The sequence below is a fragment of the Lampetra planeri genome, chromosome 47 (assembly GCF_965212315.1).
Source record: "Lampetra planeri chromosome 47, kcLamPlan1.2.h2, whole genome shotgun sequence".
Classification (NCBI taxonomy): Eukaryota; Metazoa; Chordata; class Hyperoartia; order Petromyzontiformes; family Petromyzontidae; genus Lampetra; species Lampetra planeri.
The window spans coordinates 2576009-2593224 of NC_136153.1; the positions used below are offsets into that span (position 1 = coordinate 2576009).

The 17216-nt window shown below is 56.0% G+C and overlaps 1 pseudogene; it reads left to right on the plus strand.

Annotated features, from left to right (window-relative positions):
• Positions 1–10470, plus strand: part of LOC144733439 (uncharacterized) — a 50637-nt pseudogene extending 40167 nt beyond the window's left edge.
• The last annotated feature ends 6746 nt before the right edge of the window (positions 10471–17216 follow it).

Genomic DNA, 17216 nt, shown 5'->3' on the forward strand with positions numbered 1-17216 from the left:
GTGAACACACACACACGTGAACACACACACACACACACGTGAACACACACACACGGGTGAACACACACACGTGAACACACACACACGGGTGAACACACACACGTGAACACACACACACGGGTGAACACACACACGTGAACACACACACACGGGTGAACACACACACGTGAACACACACACACACGTGAAGACACACACACGGGTGAACACACACACCGGGTGAACACACATACGGGTGAACTCACACACACGGGTGAACACACACACACGGGTGAACACACACACACGTGAACACACACACACACACACACACGTGAACACACACACACGGGTGAACACACACACACACGTAAACACACACACACGGGTGAACACACACACACGGGTGAACACACACACGTGAACACACACACGTGAACACACACACACACACACGTGAACACACACACACGTGAACACACACACACGGGTGAACACACACACACGGGTGAACACACACACACGGGTGAACACACACACGTGAACACACACACGTGAACACACACACACACGTGAACACACACACACGTGAACACACACACACGGGTGAACACACACACACGGGTGAACACACACACGTGAACACACACACACACACACACGTGAACACACACACACACACACGTGAACACACACACACACACGTGAACACACACACACGGGTGAACACACACACACGGGTGAACACACACACACGTGAACACACACACACGGGTGAACACGCACAACAGGCGTGAATGGGAGCACAGGCAAAGAATTGGGAGGCAGGGGTGAGGGGGGGTTTCTGCGTGCCTCGATGTGAATGAACGCTTCTGATTGGCCGTCACCTCGATTAAACTCCCTCCCCCCCATCCTCTCCTTACCCCTCCCCTCGCCCTTTAATGTGTGCGCTCTTTTCAATTCAACCACAGCAATGAGCAGCAGCAGCAGCCCTCCCCCCTCCCGCTCCCCCAATTCCCACCCCTCCCCCCCCCTGCCTCACATCTCGCCCGGTCACAGGATTCTTCCCCCCTCCTCTCTCTCTCCCTCCCTCCCTCCCCTCGTCCCCTTCATTCACACGCCCCTAACTCCACCTCTCCACATTCTCACGGCAAAGCTCCGTTACTTCGCTGTAACTTGGCAGCGGGGTGAGGGACAAGGGGGGGGGGGGGGCTGGGGGTAATAACGCAAAGCAGTGGCAGCCGGGGAAGAGAGAACGCGCCCGGCGGGACGGGCGACGTGGAGATGGAGCGAGCAATTCAGATGCCCGAGCGTGCATCATCATCATCGTCCTAGCAGAAAAGCAGCAGTGGCTTCTGGGCGCAGCCATCGGACAGAGGCGGTTGTCACTGCTGCATCGCGCGGCGCTTTCAGATGCGCTTCTGCGTCCGTCTGGAACGCTCTGCCGTCCGATGTTAGGAAGCCGCTGCGAGCGATGCACTTTTAATTCATCATCTGGATTGATGAACCAAATCATTCCGAACTGCTTTTTGTGTTTAGTTTGTTGTGCTTGACCCGCGGTTGGCTACGTACGGGCCGACAGAAGTTCAACGTACGCACATCATCATTAAGACCACAGAGCGAGAAGCCGCTTCGTTGAGCCATCGTTTGTGGCCAGGTCGCTTCTGAAAAAGAAGCCGATAGCTCAGTGGGCTGTAGCTGATGGAATAAAACAAAAATTTCGTTTTATTTTTTATCCGTGATCTGTTTACCTTTCCTCTACTTTGCTCTCATATCGTGTTTTTTGTCCGTGAAAAATTGTTTCATAGCTCATCGGATTCCTCCAGGATAAATACGTATCATGATTCTGAACACCACGATACCGTACGATGGTCACGTGATGACTAAATTAAAACTATAAAACAGAAGCGGCCACGCCACAATGGATAGCTCAACGAAGTGGCTTATTATGTTGTAATTTATGTCAGCCAAATACTCGAAAGGCATGTTTATACATGTGGAGGGAAACCTCGGAGGACCCCGCAAACAATTCACGAGATCACGGAGAGAGAGAGACACGCAAACTACAAATATACAGCAGCAGGCGTCAGGGTCGGGTTCGAACCCACGACCTCCTGTATACCAAGCGAGGTAGTTAACATCTCCTAGCCACCGTGATGATTATGATGATGAGAGAGAGACACACACACTCCAAATATACAGCAGGCGTCAGGGTCGGGATCGAACCCACGACCTCCTGTATACCAGGCGAGGTAGTTAACATCTCCTAGCCACCGTGATGATGATGAGAGAGAGAGACACGCAAACTCCATATACACAGCAGCAGGCGTCAGGGTCGGTATCAAATCCACGACCTCCTGTATACCAGGCGAGGTAGTTAACATCTCCTAGTCACCGTGACACCCCTGTAGTTAACATCTCAATGTGTCAACATCTCAATGACACAGAGAGCGAGAGGGATGCACAGAGAGAGAGAGAGATGCGAGGATTAGAGCCAAGAATGATTTCCAGGTTAATGGAAATCATTCATCTCGACACGTGGGTCAAGAACCCCCGCCCTTGAAGGGGTGCTTGACCCGCGGTCGAACTTAATAATACTCATAGCGGAGTGCCAGCCAAAGGATGGAACGCGTTTGAGAGCCGAGAGGCACGTCCGCTGCAGAGATGGAGCGATGGAATATTAGATCGGCTCGCGTGCCAGTGCTTTAGTCGAAACAGCGGCTCCATACCCGAGTTAGATTCCGGGCCACGGCTAACATCTGGGGCGAGTGACACCATCAAACCTGCACTGACCCCAGCGTGGTGAAGTATGGTTAAAACAAAATCCCACAGCGACGTCATGCGTGTGGATCGCGACAGGTCGATTCCGGCTCACGTGCGGTTCTACCCGTGAAATCGCGAGCGCGAACCGCGTCGTGTCGAGGCATCGATGGATCGATCCGTCGTGCTCGAACACGAATAGCAGAGTCCGAGTTCTGCAAAGAGAAACGGTGCGAGCGAGTTGCGGTTTTTGTGCGTGCGTGCGTGCACTTGCCCCAACAGTCCGTTAAGACTATATGGGGGATCTTTGTCTTTGTATGGGGGAGCGGTGGCGCGGTGGTTTGCGCGATGCGCAACGGACGCGGCGACCCCAGTTCGATTCCCGCTCACCAGTGACGATTATCTGAACTGGTCGTAGGCCTCTTCTAGGTCGGCTCAGCCTCAAATGAGTACCTGGTTGCGGTGTGTAGACATCATCGGGCGTGGTACTGGCCACTCACCACCTCGTGTGTCGTGTCGGCCTTCATAGTCGTTATTCCCTAGCAGCACTCTGTCAAAGCTATAACGGGCGATCTTCGTCTTTGTGTGCGAGAAACGTGAACTCCTCTAAAGGAACATCTGTGATGGTTTGCAACATTCAGGCCGGCCTGCCTACGATCCGTCTTGGGTTTAACCAGACGGGATTGTGTGACGAGCTCACATATCCTTGAAAGATCTGGACACAGTCCCACAAGTGAGCTCCTCCGGCAGGCGAGGAGGCTCCGTTGGGGCTGGGGCGTGTCGCTCGCATGCCAGGCCACCGCATGCCGAAACAGCTTTTGTATGGCCGGAGAGATGGGACTAAATGGGCGCGGTACGGGCTAGAGAAGTGGTGAACTGATGGTGTGGTACAGGAGGATGTGGAGTTGATTGGACTCGCTGATGATGACCGGTGTCAAGATCGGCCTCTGCGGAAGAGACTCTAGAAGGACGCTACTGAGGAGTTGGAGGCAGTCGCCCTCCAGCAGCGAAGGAGGGCAGAGAAGCAACGCTCACAACAACGATCAGAGCGGCGGGTGGTTAAAACGCAGAGAGTTGGCACATTGGGGCGCACAGGCGGTGCATCTGTCAGTCATCTCAGTGCGTCAACCCATGGCACCTGGGTCTGTTCCGTGACCGACCTGCCGGCAGGCGTTCGACACTTCACGCGGCCTCATAGTGCACCTAGCATGGCACGAGCGCCGTGGTGACGTCACCGCCACTTAGTGGCGTGTGTCGGCATGTGTCTGTGCGTGTGCGTGCCTGCATAAGGAGCGGTGGCGCAGTAGTTATGGCACTGCGGTTACGAACCCTGTGTCCTGAGTTTGATTTCCGCTCACGGTGACCAACCCCTCCCGTGGGTCGCCTCAGCCTTAAATTAGTTCTTGGTGCGGTGTGTTAACAGTACTCGGGAGACAAATGCGACAGGGCGGGCGTGGTGCTGGCCACCAATCCACCATATCGTGTGCCGTGCGGGCCTTCATCGGTGTTACTCGCTGGCAGTACTTGCCCCAACAGCCTGTTAATGCTACACAGGGAATATTTGTCTTTGTGCCTTCCAGTTACAACCTCCGCCATGCGTTAGACGGGAGGGCAGTGCGTGTACGTCGCAGTTTAACACGCGGCCGCAGTATTCACCAGGGTGGGCGCACCGTTTCGAACCGCGATCTTTTCGCAGCGAGTGGCGACCACGTTTCGGCCAGAACTGTGCCTCGTTTTCTGCGCCCGTCCCCGCGCCTGCTTTCTCTCTCTCTGTGTGTGGATCAAACCTCACCACCCCCACCCACTCACACACCCACCCCCCACGTTTCCCTATCCCCCGTAGTGCCCCCCTCTCCTCCTCCCCCCGGCCGCCCTCCCCCCGGCCGCCCTACCCCCCCTCTCTCCTTGTGCGTGTTCTCTTGGGGAGTTGGCAGGGGAACCGATAGATCCCCGGCGAGCGAGCGGAGGAGGGTCCGGTGGTGTGGGATGGGGGTGTGGGATGGGGGGGTGGGATGGGGGGGTGGGATGGGGGTGTGGGATGGGGTGTGGGATGGGGTGTGGGATGGGGTGTGGGATGGGGGTGTGGGATGGGGGTGTGGGATGGGGTGTGGGATGGGGTGTGGGATGGGGTGTGGGATGGGGTGTGGGATGGGGGGGTGGGATGGGGTGTGGGTTGGGGGTGTGGGTTGGGGGTATGGGATGGGGGAGTGGGATGGAGGTGTGTGATGGGGGTGTGGGATGGGGGGGTGGGATGGGGTGTGGGATGGGGGTGTGGGATGGGGGTGTGGGATGGGGTGTGGGATGGGGGCGAGGGATGGGGGTGTGGGATGGGGGTGTGGGATGGGGTGTGAGATGGGGGTGTGGGATGGGGGTGTGGGTTGGGGGTGTGGGATGGGGGTGTGGGATGGGGTGTGAGATGGGGGTGTGGGATGGGGGTGTAGGCTGGGGGTGTGGGATGGGGGTGTGGGATGGGGGGGTGGGATGGGGTGTGGGATGGGGGTGTGGGATGGGGGTGTGGGATGGGGGTGTGGGATGGGGGTGTGGGATGGGGGTGTGGGATTGGGGTTTGGGATGGGGGTTTGGGATGGGGGATGGGGGTGTGGGATGGGGGTGTGGGATGGGGGTGTGGGATGGGGGTGTGGGATGGGGGTGTGGGATGGGGGTGTGGGATTGGGGTTTGGGATGGGGGATGGGGGTGTGGGATGGGGGTGTGGGATGGGGGTGTGGGATGGGGGTGTGGGATTGGGGTTTGGGATGGGGGTGTGGGATGGGGGTGTGGGATGGGGGTGTGGGATTGGGGTTTGGGATGGGGGTGTGGGATGGGGGTGTGGGATGGGGGTGTGGGATGGGGGTGTGGGATGGGGGTGTGGGATTGGGGTTTGGGATGGGGGTGTGTGATGGGGGTGTGGGTTGGGGGTGTGGGTTGGGGGTGTGGGATGTGGGATGGGGGTGTGGGATGGGGATGTGGGATGGGGGTGTGGGATGGGGGTGTGGGTTGGGGGTGTGGGATGTGGGATGGGGGTGTGGGATGGGGATGTGGGATGGGGGTGTGGGATGGGGGTGTGGGTTGGGGGTGTGGGTTGGGGGTATGGGATGGGGGTGTGGGATGGGGGTGTGGGATGGGGGTGTGTGATGGGGGTGTGGGTTGGGGGTGTGGGATGGGGGTGTGGGATGGGGGTGTGGGATGGGGGTGTGTGATGGGGGTGTGGGTTGGGGGTGTGGGTTGGGGGTGTGGGATGTGGGTTGGGGATGTGGGTTGGGGGTATGGGATGGGGGAGTGGGATGGAGGGGTGGGTTGGGGGTGTGGGATGGGGGTGTGTGATGGGGGTGTGGGATGGGGGTGTGTGATGGGGGTGTGGGATGGGGGTGTGGGATGGGGGTGTGTGATGGGGGTGTGGGATGGGGGTGTGGGATGGGGGTGTGGGATGGGGGTGTGGGATGGGGGTGTGTGATGGGGGTGTGGGATGGGGGTGTGGGATGGGGGCGTGGGATGGGGGTGTGGGATGGGGGTGTGGGATGGGGTGTGAGATGGGGGTGTGGGATGGGGGTGTGGGTTGGGGGTGTGGGATGGGGGAGTGGGTTGGGGGTGTGGGATGGGGGCGAGGGATGGGGGCTCTCCACTCTCGCTCCCTCTCGCTCCCTCTCTCTGTCCTCTCCGCAGTCAATAGTAACGAGTTCCTCTCTCTCCCGCTCTCCCAGGACCCGGGCCGTCACGCACTACTTACAATTGAAAGTTTGGAAGAGAGAAGAGAGAGGGGGGCGGGGGGGGGCAAGGCGGGGGGATGGTGGCAGTGGAGGAGTCTGATTGGGGGGGGGCCGATGCGGGCAGCCCCCCCCCCTCCCCCTCTCTTGAGAACCATGAAGATTTTATTGTATTGATATTTACCAAAGAAAATACGCTGAAGGGTTTTCTTAATTAATGTACAGGGCCTTGTTTAGAAGATGGAAACTTCTGGACCCCCCCCCCAACCAGCCCCCCCCGCATCACCCCTCTCCCCGTCCCCTGCAGAAGTTTCTCGATCCGCCTCCGGGAGTAAGGGAAGGATGAGGGTGCGGCTACTACAGAGGTCATCGACGAGCAGCTTGGGGTGACACTGAGTGACGGACACGGGGGGAGGGGGTGGAGGACACGTGGGGCAGTGAGAAGCTGACGCGGAGCTACGGACATCATGATCGTTGATCTTCACCCAGCAGCAGATAGTCACCTTGACCGCTCACGCGAGCTGCGTGCCCTTGAGCGAGGCGGGTGGCGTTGGTGCAGCCAAAGAACGGAACGCGTCTGAGGGCACGTCCGTCACGGAGATGGAGCGATTAAATCAGTCCACGCTGGACGGATCGCCGGCTGGAGGCCTTCGTCCTGCAGTGGGTTGAACATGGCTGATGGTGGTGACGATGGTGGTGACGATGATGGTGACGATGATGACCGTCATGAACCCACCGCGTTCGGGTTGAGCCGAAGCGTTGGGTACTGAAATCGATGCCTGAAGAAGCTCCCGGCACGTGGACAAAGACAAAGATCCCCCGTATAACCTTAACAGACTGTCGGGGCAAGCGCGTGTGTGTTGGTGGTCGCCACGATGCACGTGGCCCTGTGGTAGCAGCAGCACCAGCAGTAGCAGCAGCAGGAGCAGCAGCAGTAGTAGCAGCAACAGTAGCAGCAGCAGTAGCAGCAGTAGCAGCAGCAGTAGCAGCAGCAGCAGTAGCAGCAGTAGCAGTAGCAGCAGCAACAGTAGCAGCAGCAGTAGCAGCAGTAGCAGCAGCAACAGCAGCAGTAGCAGCAGCAGTAGCAGCAGTAGCAGCAGCAACAGTAGCAGCAGTAGCAGCAGTAGCAGCAGCAGTAGCAGCAGCAGCAACAGCAGCGAGGGTTGGTGAATCACCACACAGATGGAGATTGAAACTCCCTTCCCGTGGGCAGTCGATGAGAAGCCGTTCCCGTTGTGACTCGCCAGGTAGCCGGGGGGTACAACAGCAGGGTGGACTCTGCCTGTATCGTCTGAATGGGATAGAGTGTTTCCCCCTCGCACGCGTAGGGTTTCTCTGAGGGCTCCTGTGCTCTCCCTCTCTCTTGCTCGTCCATCATAGTTGATGAAACAAAACTCATCATTACTGTCATTGGAAGATTACATCTCAACATATAGAGGACCGCAGAGCTTGGGAAATTGTTGGAAGCTCCTCGTTCCCACCGCAGGGCTGCTGTTGCCTTCTCGTCTGTGGTTCTTCTTCCTGGCCCCTCTGAGTCGTTCTCCTATCTCTCTCTGAGTCGTCCTCTCTCTCTCTGAGTCGTCCTCTTTCTGAGTCGCCCTTTCTCTGAGTGGTCCTCTCTCTCTGAGTCGTCCTCTCTCTCTCTCTCTGAGTCGTCCTCTCTGTCTCTGAGTCGTACTCTCTCTGAGACGTCCTCTCTCTCTCTGAGTCGTCCTCTCTCTCTCTGAGTCGTCCTCTCTCTGAGTCGCCCTCTCTCTGAGTGGTCCTCTCTCTCTGAGTCGTCCTCTCCCTCTTTGAGTCGTACTCTCTCTCTGAGTCGTCCTCTCTCTCTCTAGCGAGCGAACAAGGCGCGCGTGACGGCTTGACAGGGAAGTTCAAGTTTCAAGTTGAATCCCTGTGCCCAGGCAAGAACTCCTGAGCGATAGACGGAGTCTCAGGCGCGACTGATCTCGGTCACCAACAAGACGACCAGAAGCGAGCGCACCAAGGAGCAGTGCCCCGCAACAGCAACGAAGCGAAAAGAAATCGGCGCAAAAACAACAGCGGCGGCGGCGGCGGCGGCGTCATCGCTAGAAAGACGTCGAAGACACCGCACGGCGAATCAGCGACTTTAACAATTAACTTCCCTATGCAGCGTCACCCTTCGGCTCGGACAGCTGTTACGGAAGAACCACTTCCTTGTACTCGAGGAAATCTGAAGGTCCCCACCCCCCATCCCCCACCCCCCACCCTCCGCCCCCCTGCCGCGGTTGAGATTTGCCGGACAGCGCAATGATGCAGGATATCCTTGGCCTGGCCCAGGTGGTAGGGCACCCAAAACAACAAAGAAGAGACGTTTTTTTTGGCTTCCGAATTCGCGTACAAAACTCAACAATTCAGGAGGCGCGATGCTCTGTGTGAAGAGCCGCAGGGCGCTGACCCCTGGCCTGGCCCCAGTCGGTTGTGTCCTCCCCATGGTGGCTCCCAGTGGCACGAGGCTCCCGCACTGAGTCGAGTCCCCGCGTGGGGTCTCCGTGGGGTCCCTGCAGGCCCAGCCGCTTAATGACGGTGGTGGTGGTGGTACACATGTCCGGGCACCACTGCTAACGCGGTGCGAGCGAGGCCACCTCATCAACCACCTCATCAGCCACCTCGTCAGCCACCTCATCAGCCACCTCATCAACCATCTCATCAGCCACCTCATCAGACACCTCATCAGCCACCTCATCAGCCACCTCGTCAGCCACCTCATCAGCCACCTCATCAGCCACCTCATCAACCACCTCATCAGCCTCCTCATCACCCACCTCATCAGCCACCTCATCAGCCACCTCATCAGCCACCTCATCAGCCACCTCGTCAGCCACTTCATCAGCCACCTCATCAGCCACCTCATCAGCCACTTCATCAACCACCTCATCAGCCACCTCATCATCCACCTCATCAACCACCTCATCAGCCACCTCATCATCCACCTCATCGGCCACCTCATCAGCCACCTCATCAGGCACCTCATCAGCCACCTCATCAGCCACCTCATCAACCACCTAATCAGCCACCTCATCAGCCACTTCATCAACCACCTCATCAGCCACCTCATCAGCCACCTCATCAGCCACCTCATCAGGCATCTCATCAGCCACTTCATCAGCCACCTCATCATCCACCTCATCAACCACCTCATCAGCCACCTCATCAGCCACCTCGTCAGCCACCTCATCAGGCATCTCATCAGCCACCTCATCAGCCACCTCATCAGCCCCCTCATCAACCACCTCATCAACCACCTCATCAGCCACCTCATCAGCCACCTCATCAGCCACCTCATCAGCTACCTCGTCAGCCACCTCATCAGCCACCTCATCAGCCCCCTCATCGACCACCTCATCAGCCACCTCATCAGCCACCTCATCAGCCACCTCATCAACCACCTCATCAGCCAGCTCATCAGCCACCTCATCAGCCACCTCATCAGGCACCTCATCAGCCACCTCATCAGCCACCTCATCAGCCACCTCATCAACCACCTCATCAGGCACCTCATCAGCCACCTCATCAGCCCCCTCATCAACCACCTCATCAGCCCCCTCATCAACCACCTCATCAGCCACTTCATCAGCCACCTCATCAGCCACCTCATCAGCCATCCCATCAGCCACCTCATCAGCCACTTCATCAGCCATCTCATCAGCCACTTCATCAGTCACTTCATCAGCCACCTCATCAGCCACCTCATCAGCCACCTCATCAACCAACTCATCAGCCACCTCATCAGCCACCTCATCAGCCACCTCATCAGGCATCTCATCAGCCACCTCATCAGCCACCTCATCAGCCACCTCATCAGCCACCTCATCAACCACCTCATCAGCCACTTCATCAGCCACCTCATCAGCCACCTCATCAGGCACCTCATCAGCCACCTCATCAGCCACCTCATCAGCCACTTCATCAGCCACTTCATCAACCACTTCATCAGCCACCTCATCAGCCATCTCATCAACCACTTCATTAGCCACCTCATCAGCCACCTCATCAGCCACCTCATAAACCACCTCATCAGCCACCTCATCAGCAGAGAGTGTGCGTGACTTGGAGTCGTCTGCTGTGTGGGGAGCGGTGGGTGTAGTGGTTAGCGCTTCGCTGCGCCACGAACCCGGCGACCCGAGTTCGATTCCCGCTCACGGCCACCAACACCAAGCGCTTGATGGTGTGGCTGGAACTACGCCTGGCCGCCTTTGTCTCCCCAGTGGCCATGTTCATGCGCGCGTGTTTGTTTTTATGTCTGGGTGCTCCGATTTCCTCCCACGTGAATCATAAACACATCCATTATTAATTGGACGAGCACATCTTTATACAATAACAACGTCAACAGCAGGACCCGTCATACACATAGAGGGCTCAGCGTGGCTATCCTGGATAAATAAATAACGATGAATCATACGATATTATTTTTCTAAAAAAAAAAAGTTTTGCCGGCTGGCGGGCTTGCTGACTGCGTGCGATCTGTTGCTCTAAGCATCCAATCTCCTATAACGGTCACATCCACAGTACGCTCGGCTTGCTAGTCAACATGATTAACTCGTGATGTTGTGGTGGGGGTTGTCCACTACAAAGCCGGGCACGGGTTGGACTCGGGGAGCGGGCCGAGTGGTTACGTAACGGCGCATTGGGCACAGAGAGGCCCTTTCACGGACCCCCCCCCCCCTATCCCCTCGCCCCCCCCCACTCCAGGCCCCCTTTGTGCGCCGTGGAGTTCCTGGCTCGGCCTCCACTCCGCCGCGACAAAGGGGGTGTGTGGAGGGAGGGGGGGGGGGATCAACGCGCCCCCTTAATCCCCTCGCCCCCCCCCCCTCGCTCGGCTTCACCGCGTGAGGCTGGCACGGAGGGGATATGCTCGGACCTGACGCGATGCTTCCGCTCAGTAAGCAACAACCACCACCACCACCAGCACAGCAACCACAACAACAACCACAGCAACCACAACAACAGAGACTCACAATCACCGCCGCCCCTTCACAGTCCATGCGCGCATCCCCCCGTCACCCCCCCCGTCACCCCCCCCCCCCATGCTCTCACAAGGGAACCATTGTGCGCATGGCTTCACAGTCAAGCCACGTCCCCCCTCCCTCCCCTCCCCTTACCATCATTTAGCCAGAGCCATGCTCGACCCACTGCTCGACGAAGATCTCGTCCCTGAGTCCCCGCCGCGGCCGCCTCGCACGCTCCACTGATGGAGCAGCAGCCCCTACCGGGAGATGCTTTCGGCGCTCCGTCTTCTGTGACAAAGTTCGTTCAACTCTCTCTCTCTCGGGCGCGTTCAGTTTCGTCCTGTCACCCTCCCTCCCTTCGTTCTTTGAATCCCTCACGATCCCAATCCTTCACTCACTCTGGGCATCCTTCACTCCTTCCGCTGCCTCGCTCCTATTCACTCATTCATTCCCTCTCCTCTCTTCCCTCCCGCCTTTCCATTCATTCATTAATCCTCCCCCCCACCACCACCACCCCCCACCACCACCCTCCCACCCACCCCCACCCTCCCACCCACCCAACTTAATTCAACAAAACAAGTTTGGCGATGTTGCTCCCTCCGCTGCGTTGGCAGCGGTTCACCGGGAGAGACAACAACAACAACAACTCACATAGGCGACGTTTCGGGCAATGACCCTTCTTCATTACCCTCCATCCATGCCTCTCGCTCTTTCTCTCTCACCAGTGCGGACCGCACGAGCATCGTCTGGGACCTGCGCGGGCGATGAGGTGGGACGAGGAGGAGGAGAGGGGGGGTGGAGGGGTGGGGGGGTGGAGGGGGGTGGAGGGGGTGAAGGGGGGGGCTGTTGGCGAGGGGGAGGGGATTGGGGGGTGGGGGTCACCTGGGCGCGGGGGGAGGTTCGCGCACAGCTGCGACCCCCCCCCTCGCGCAGGCCTCATCGCACGCGAGGCGGAGATACAAAGACGCGCGGGGCGGGGAGAGGCAAACACCGCCGCTAGATCTTGGGTACCACGTGACGCCTCTACCCAGCCCCCCTCCCCACGCAGTCGTTTTCCCGTGTCGCGACAGGAAAGGGAAGAAGGGTCATGCCCGAAACGTCGCCACATTGTATACATTTATACTGGTAGCAACCTCCTGGTTACACCAGCCCACAGGGGATTATTGTGTCCGTCCGTCCGTCTGTCGTGCATCCAAAAATGGGAGGGGTGGGGCTGGGTGGGGAGGGGCTGGTCACCCCGTGGTGCCCTTATAAAACTCAACGTTTAACCTACTCACGCCGGCTTGTGCCCGCCCTCACAGTCGGGCATATTTGCGGAATACACCACGCCGCCGTTGACTCTGCAGGCCATTGACCGAGCAACCCAACGTTTCTACCAGCTCCCTCCGCAGGAGGAATGTGTTTTAGCGTTCTCCTGCTGCCCGTCAGCGAGTGATCACTGACTAATGCGTTGAGTGTGGGTGGGGAGGAAGCGGGAGATTATGAAACAGAGCCGCTCGATCACCCCGCCCCCATCCCCCCGCCCCTCGCTTCTCGTCCCTCCTGAGGCTGGGTCCGCGTTAATGCGCGAAATGAATTGTGGCGTGTGACTGGCGCCTTAATTAAATGACGGGAGAGCTGAGAAGGAAGGAGGGGAGGGGATGAGGTGTGAGCGGGGGCGGCGGGGGGTGATCAGGGAACGGGACGAGGTGATTCTGGCGGCAAGCGGTGGTAATTGGAAGAGGTGTGGTGATGATGGTGATGATGGGTGATGGGTTTAAGAGCCATCGTGATCTCCTGTTCTGATGAACGTCGCGGTGTTGGTGTTCATCTCTCGTTTACAGCCCCGGGACAAACGTTGAAAGTTCCAGAGTATATCCGTACGAGGATTAACCGCTGTTGACTTCCCCACAAAAGTGGTGCCCACTTTATCGACCCCGGAGGGAGGGATGATGATGATGAGGCAACCCGCACCCTATCCCTAAATCAGGAGTCGATCTCGCGAATTGCTGCGAGGCGTTCACTCCACAGCGTGGCCGCCACCGGCTCAGCATGTTTCAGTTTCACTTTCATTCATTCGGTATAGCCCCGTGAGCCATTCGGCTCGTGAATCGGGTGCAACGGCAACGAACAAAAAAAACAAAAACACGAAACAAGAAAACATCTTCAAGTGACTCGGCGCAAAACAGACAAATCCAGGGGGATACAAAACGGCGAGAAAAATAATATTCCAGAAGAAGCACCGGACAGCAACGCCGTTGTGTGAGCTGCCGAGTCGTTGAGACGTCATGAGATGAGTGACGGGATGAGTCACCAGGTTCATAGTGAAGGACATTGTCACAGCACTGGATATATAGGCAGCGTGAACTCGTGAATGCCCCCCACCCATCACCCCGCTGGATCTGAACCCTACCACCTCTCACCCCCACCCCCCCTAGATTGGGTCAAAGCTACCCCCCCCCACCCCTCTTGATCGAGACTGTACCAACTGAACTTGAGGGAGAAGGGGTGGAGGAGTGGTGGCGGATGCGAGTATTGACTGAGAAAATAACGTGGTTTTGACTGATAAGTAACACGCTCATCTTACATAAAGCAATGTTGTACACATATTTGTAACTCTATGTGTAACTCTATGGGTCTTTATATAACTCTATGGGTCTATATGGGTCTATATGTACATGTACATATAGACCCATATAGTACATATACATATAGACCCATAGAGTTTTAAAAAGACCCATTGAGGGGGTGGGTGGTCAGCACCACGCTCGGCCGCCTTTGTCTCCCTAGTGCCAATGTTTACACACAGCACCGAGTATCCATTTCAAGCTGAGTCGACATATGGGGAGGCTCAGGCCCGCTTCAGAGAATCGTCACTGGTGTTGGTGGCCGTGAGCGGGAATCGAACTCGGTTCAATAGGCTCATAGCGCAGTGCGCTAACCACTGCACCACCGCTCCCCACCACCACCACCCCAGTTCCCACCCAGCCCTCTGCTCCGAACCGCTTCACTCGGACCTCGTCCCCTGCCCTCTTGTGATTCCCACGTGCGCTCTGACACGGTGACTCGTATTCTTAGGTTTTTTCGGTAAAGTCACGTAGGTAAAAAATTAAAATTAATGAAAGTTGAATTAAAATAACATAAAAATCACGACGTTTCGGAGGCAACACAAGTCTCCGTCATCAGGTGGGACCGGCACAGCCAGATTTGCTGTATCAAGTGAGGCAGGGATTCCAAGATGCAAGTTCTTAAATACGGCCCCTGCACCGCCATCTAGATCACTTTATTTGTGTTTCCGCTTTGAAGCTACGTTCTAGACAGCGCGTGCAGGCCATCAAGGCACTCTCTGTCCGTGTAAACATGGAACAGGATGAGATCGTGGTAACGCATTGTGTCTCCCTGTCCGAGGCAATGCGTAGCCAGCGGAACCTTCGTCACGACGATGGTGACAACGATGATGGTGACGATGATGATGACAATGATGTCAATGATAGTGAAGCAACACGCTCTGTGATTGAAACCGAAGCTATTACGGTGAATCCCCGTTTAACGCGCGGCGTTCACACTCCACGTTTTCGGTTCAACGCGGCTTTTTCTTTCACGGAAAGTTTTTCTTTCATAACTGGACAGCTGTGCAAAAAGAGCCTCATAGCTCGTCGGATTCCTCCACTACAAATACATATTCTGATTCTGGTTTCGCTTAACGCTCACCGTGTCTCGCTATAACGCGAGTTTAGCGTGTGACAGACGACTTTTTTCTGAGCGGCGTGGGTGTTTTGCAGCACTGTTCGGTGATGCTGGGAGCTGGTAATATAGTACTGGTGCTGTAGTACTGGTACTATATTACTGGTAGTGTAGTAGTGGTAGTGTAGTAGTGGTAGTGTAGAACTGGTACTATAATACTGGTAGTGTAGTACTGGTACTATAATACTGGTAGTGTAGAACTGGTACTATAATACTGGTAGTGTAGTACTGGTACTATAGTAGTGGTAGTGTAGTACTGGTAGTGTAGTACTGGTAATGTAGTAGTGGTAGTGTAGTAGTGGTAGTGTAGTACTGGTACTATAATACTGGTAGTGTAGTACTGGTAGTGTAGTACTGGTACTATACTAGTGGTAGTGTAGTACTGGTAGTGTAGTACTGGTAGTGTAGTACTGGTACTATAATACTGGTAGTGTAGTAGTGGTAGTGTAGTAGTGGTAGTGTAGTACTGGTACTATAATACTGGTAGTGTAGTACTGGTAGTGTAGTACTGGTACTATATTAGTGGTAGTGTAGTACTGGTAGTGTAGTACTGGTACTATAATACTGGTAGTGTAGTAGTGGTACTATAATACTGGTAGTGTAGTAGTGGTAGTGGAGTACTGATAGTGTAGTACTGGTACTATAATACTGATACTGTAGTAGTGGTGCGCGCTGTGGTACACGGCGTGACACATACCTATCGAGCTGAGTGCGCCTTGCCTGGTGAAATAAAAATAGTAAATAGAAGTAAACGCGCGCACAGCGCGGTCCCATAAGGGATGGAATCATTGGGATTTCAATCTTGGGCGCAACGCGTTGCGTGCCACACGAGCCTCTACATCATCCCGACTCGCTCCACCACAGCTACGTCTACGATCGGCCAGTTCGGCTGTGGTGGGGTGGTGAAGTGTGGCTACTCCCAGCGTGGAAGAGTAGGCCAAATACCCATTAAAAGACAATGCGGTTTCTGGAGCTACATCGAGAGCCGAGAACCCTTCCGCCAGCTGCGGCTATTGCAGGAGCTGCGCTTCTAGCTGCTCTATGGGAGGCAGCAACGGATCCAGCCCGCAGGACCACGCGGTCCCTCTGGTGAAGCGACCCCATTAACAGATTAATTAGCAGGCTAATTAATGCGGGGGGGGGGGGGGGGTAGGCACACGGCGAGTGGCTGTTCGCAGTCAGTAATTAATCGGCGCCGATTTTCTTTTTTGCGCCACCGAAAATTGTGCGGCTTTTGGGGATCAGTCAATTAGGAGATGGAATCGTTTCAAACATCGCGCGCTCTTCCCCCTACCTCTCGTTCCCGCTGTCTCTCTCTCTCTCCTGGTCTCTCTCCTGGTCTCTCTCTCGCTCTCGCTCGCCACGAACAACACAGAGAACAACACGCTTTGTCAAGGCGCTCTTCCCCCCCTAACCCAGCTTAAATATACGCTGCCAAGCTTGGCGGTGTTCATTCAGACGCTGTCTTTCCGACAAACCTGTTCTTCACCTGATGACGGCTGCTTGCGTTGTGGCCGAAACGTCGTTAGAATTGTATTATTGTATTATGTTTTATTTTTATTATTTTATTATCTCCCTTCTACGTGACTTTACCGAAAGAACCAAGAAGATGAATCCCTGCAGTCACGAAAGATTTACATCGAAACACAGAGACTCTCTCTCTTCTTTTCTTTTTTACGATCAGAGGAAACAAGAAGATGCTCGGTGTAGTCGGCACTTTGCTTCGTTCATCATTTCGTGTTTTTTTTAAATGCTTTGCTTTATGTAACCCACCCCCCCCCCCTTTTTTAAATGAAAGATTTCACAAAAGATGTCTCGCTCTGCTCTCCTTACCCCATCCCTCTCTCTCTAACCCCCTCTCTGTCTACCCCCCTCTCTTCCTACTCCATGTCGCTCTTTCTCTCTCGCTGTCTCTCCTACGCCTCGCACTTATTCCTCATCCTCTCCGTGTTTCATTCCTACTGCTCCCAGTGTCTCACCCCCCCCCCCCCACCCCGTGTCTCACTCCTGTCACCCATGTCTCACTCCTCCTGCTCCCAGTGTATCATTTCTCTTCTTCCTCCTCTCCGTGTCTCACTCCTG